This window comes from Pinus tabuliformis, chromosome 8, assembly GCF_031772625.1.
Source record: "Pinus tabuliformis cultivar Carrire ecotype Pingquan chromosome 8, CPIR1, whole genome shotgun sequence".
NCBI lineage: Eukaryota > Viridiplantae > Streptophyta > Pinopsida > Pinales > Pinaceae > Pinus > Pinus tabuliformis.
Window position 1 is genome coordinate 735,791,068 of NC_142294.1, and position 4,841 is coordinate 735,795,908.

Sequence of the window (4,841 nt, forward strand, 5' to 3'; positions counted from 1 at the left end):
TCCTGCCAGAAATGTTGATGAAACTACTACCAAAATTCTGATGGAAATACCTTGCCGGAGTAGGCACTCGAAGTCCCCCGAGGCTAAGGGTGAGATCTCCAAACGAAGACACTCAATGCACTAAACAATGCTGCAGATTAGCTAAACAGCCAGTGTGCTCTAATTCGAAGTGACTAGCTCAAATGCAAATAACCGAATGCCAAAATGAGGAAGCTCCTTTCTCCTTTATAGCCTTTGCCTCTCTCGCAATCCCAAGGCCCACCTTCTCCAGCATAATTCCCTTCTTGCCACGTGTTCCTTCCCTTCTGCGCAGTCCCTCCAAGTGTCTGCGTGGGCTCCATCTCGGCGTCCCCCTTTGGCCCCCTTGGCTCCCCTTTAAGTCACAACGTTGTGCTACTAGGAAGTGACTTTTATTCTAAAGGTGAGTCATGTCCCCTTTCCCTCACCTTTTTATTCATAAATAACTATAGAAGGAAAAAATAAGCAAAATCGAATATTCCAATTAGCCATGGCTAATTAGGAATATTACAACATTTTTATAATGTTAGGGGCCTTGGGCAAATAATTTGACCTACTAGGTCTCATATAAATAAACCTCAACTTCATTTGTATTGGATCATCATCACACTTGGGAATTTCGGCCTACTTGGCAAATCCACACTTTTACTTTGGATTAGCTATTGGATGTCTTGGATGCATTTTGATATTTGGAGCTGAAATTTGATTTTATTTGGAGTTGTCTCTTGATTTGTGGATGGATATGTCATATTGTTAGCTTTAAAGTGCCTCTTATTGAAGTTTTATCCTTGAAAAATGTCTAATATATGGAATTGTTGCAACTAGATCACTGCTATATTGTACCCTAATTGTCGAAGATTTATTTTGAAAGCTATATGGTTGGAAACTGCACATGTTAGTCATAGCATGACATGTGATGAATGTTCCTAGTGGATGAAATTTTGTTTTCCTCCATAAAACTCAATAAATTTTGAGTGGATAATTGTTGAGGGTTGGTAGCTAGGGCATCAATTCTTCGCCTCCTTAAAGACGATTATGGCAAATATGAAGCATCTAGGACTCCATAAGCCCAACGGAGAAGGCACAGGTCCAAGCCATTTCATGATCAAATCCTTCTTTCTCCATATTTTCTTCTCCCAAAGTTTTGGTCCCCTCTTCTTCGATGACTAGGTTAGGGCATAGAGCAAAATTCTCTAGAGAGTGAAAGGGTGGATTCCGAGATCATAGACTTCAAGTTTAGGGTCTTAGCTACAAGAACTCAAAGTTTGACAAGAATCCCTTATGTTTTCATCCATAAATACTCTTGCCCGAGGTGTGCCCTAAAAGGGAAACCCTAGTTTACATTTCCTTGACTTGGGGACATCTTCGAGGGTTGTATGAGCTTAGCATTCATTGGAATAAATCATAAGAAGACCTTTCTTCTCCTTGCCTTGATCTCAGGAGTACCTTTAACCACGATAATTCACAAAACCCTAGATCTCGTCCAAGTTTCTTCTGGGTCTACTATAGAGAGCGAAAACCCTTTTGAAGTGGCATATTATCACATAAAACTTCCCTTAAGAAGTCATACCTCATCACCTAGTACCTCAAACCCTAGAACATCAATTAAAGATGATTGATTATCTACCTAGACTCCTCCCATTAGTGGAAGTCCATAAAGAGCAAGGAACACTAGCTGTGATGACAGTGGGACATTGTCCCATTGTTATTACACTTAGTTTAGCTCTTTGACCCATAGGATTTCCCTCCTTAGGGCCTGCTAGATTGTGGTAACACAGCCTACAACATAAAAGTAGATGGCTTGCCACATACAAGGAGGTGATAACAATATAAAATCTCAATGAGGTTGAGAAGCAAGTGAAGTTGAGAAGAGGAAAAGGAAGGAGAGGTGGCAAAGGTAGGGATGAACTAGTGGAGGAAAGAGAGATCAAATTTATTGAAGCCAGGACCAAAAACTGGAACCAAATATGCAAGAGGGGACAACAATAGAGATGAACAATTGAAGCCAAGAAGAGGTGGCAACACTAGTTGAGATAGCAAATGAAATAGGTGAGAATTGACAACTCCGGAGCAAAAATAGTGAAGGAAAGAAGAAAAAGTTGGCAATCCTAGTGTTGAAATGGGGAATGCAATAGACGAGTGGAACCAAGCACAGGAGCAATGGTTGGATATGTGATCCTATAGTTGCAGTGTATAGGATGCGACAACCAAGACCAAAGCACCTAATAGGCAAAGGAGAGGCATGGTGATTGGTCCCATTTAAGGACAAGCCATCTCAAGTTGGGCCGTACTTGAGAAGACGACCTAGAGAGACCCATTAGTGGTGATGTAGCCTAGGAAAGGGGCAAGCAAAAGAAACAAAGAGAGAGGATATAGGAGAAAGGGTTCATTAGTAAAAGTATGAATGGGGGTGCTATTAATTTTTTGAGAAACCCTCAACATATAAGGCCTAGGTTTCTCTCAAAATGGCCCCCCCCCCAAAAAATAGAGCATCACTCAACTTGGTAGAGCATATTACTTATGGAAACATTATCAGGCTAGTATAGTCCACAAGCCACTAGAGAAAGGTTAGTACTAGAAGGAATGGATTTCATTCAAAATTAGATGGGTAAGGAAAAGAGAAGAATAGTATGGAAAAGAAAGCATCATGCAACATTCTCATCTCCTACGCTGATATGCGAGCATCAGAAGATGGATCTACTACGACTGATGATTGATGGGAGCACTTGTTCCGTAGCCCTATAGAGGTGGTCGTTTATTGTACTTTTCCCATCACTTTTCTATTATCTCAATGCACTCTTTGTTCCTCGAATCAACCATCAAGCAAGGAGCCTAAAAGCGTGGTTTGAATCATCCTCGCACCAAGCAAAGGGAGGTTGTCAACATTATACTAACTGTTGGAAAGACCAACCTCCCCATTCAAGTAAAACTATGTGAACAAAGTGGAATTTTTGACTTCCTAAGCACTCAAGTTCATTTTCAAGGAAGGTAAAGCTATTTCTTGATGGAACATTGTACCCTTGGGTCAATTCGGACCTCCTTTTGTCCAATAAAACCTCTAATTGGTGGGATGTCTCACCTATTTTGATATTTAAGTAATGTAATGAAATAACTTGTAGTTTGACTTAATCATGAAGCATATTGTGGATGAAAAGTCGATTGTATTTTCAAGCAAAAGGAGGAAATATGTTGAGATTCTAATCTATAAATAGAGATTTCCTTCCTTTGCAGATCATTATGAATTGTAGAGATCATTTTCCATACTGTGAAACATTTTCATGAGTTATTTGGTGTTCATCATGAATTATATTTCATGGTTTATTTCACATATTTCTTAAGGCGATTTGTGGATAACTAAAGAATATTACAAAAACGAACTAGATCAATCCATTTGAAAGGAAGCTTTGTCACTTGTTGAGAGATGTCTAGGGTTTTACTCGCACATCTCTCTTGTTGGTGTCAGGTGGAGTTTGTTTCTTCTTGTTGGGCCATGCCCTAGTGCTCCTCACCAAAGGCTTCAGTTTATTTTGCATCATAATTGGGCTAATTTTTGAAGGCTTTTCCTTAAGTATAATCCTTTCTAGTAGGTTTTGGTTTCAAAACTTGCTCTTGATTAGGCACAAGCTCATTTAACTTTTGGGGTTCCACCTCTAGCCATAATCCACAAGCATTGATCAACCAACTCAAGAGGGGCATCCATTTGACCCCATAGCCCTTGTGGAAATAAAGCACACTCCTTATTCCACTAAACAACCATCTCTTTTTACTAAATTCTTCAATTGTCCTTAATTTTTACCACTGTTTTACAAAACGGCCGAATCAACTCCGACTCAGCCGAGTCGAACCGAGTCGATGGCCTGGGCAATGAAACGGTTGGAAACCCGGCTCGGTTGACCGAGTCACATATGACTCAGCCGAGTCATCCAATGACTCGGCCGAGTCATATGTGACTCGGTCAACCCGGCCGGGTCCGTTATGACTCGTCCGAGTCAAAGTAACGACGGCTGGGCAGCGTAACAGCTAATGAAATTTCACTTTTTATGTGATTTTTGCAAAAGTTAAATGAAGTTAGTGGATTCTAAAGGGTAATTGTAATTTGTTAAATGCTTTTGGGGTCCATTTCCCCCTCCCAAACCCTATTTAAGACAGCCAAATTCTCTCATTCACTCACAGCAGTCTTATGCATTTGAGTGAGAGTCTTCATTGAGAATTAGTGAGCAGTTCTTGAGCTTGTTTTGGAGCAGCAGTGAGGAGTCTTGGAGGAGCATTGTAGCTGGAGTGAGGAGCTTCTTGGGCAGCCATTTGGAGCAGCATTGAGGAGCTGATTCTTGGAGCAAGCTTAAGGAGGCAGTTTGTGCTTGGAGGTATTTTTTTCCACCTCTATAAATCTGTTTTTTCTTGGTAAATTTTAGGTGCATATCAAGAAAGCTTAGAGAGTGTTTTTTGTCAAATAAATGAACATTGAATCAATTTTTTTTTTTTTCATTTTCAAATTGTTTTCCTAGTCAAAAAATGGCACCTAGAGCAAAAGATCCTGCTTGGGCATATGTTGAAATGGTTGATAGTCAGATGCATTGCAAATTTTTCCATAGGAAAATTAAGGAAGGTCCTGGGGGGATTAATAGGCTGAAACAACACTTGGCAGGGATTAAAGGCCAAATTACCGCATGTCCCTCATCAGAAATTGAGGAGATTAGAAAGAATTTGTTGGCCAGCTTTGAGAAATTTAAAGAAGATAAGGCTAGGCAAAAAGAGATACAGGCTGAAATTGGGAGGAAGAGGGAGATACAAAGAATGATGGCTACCAACCCCCACTATGATTT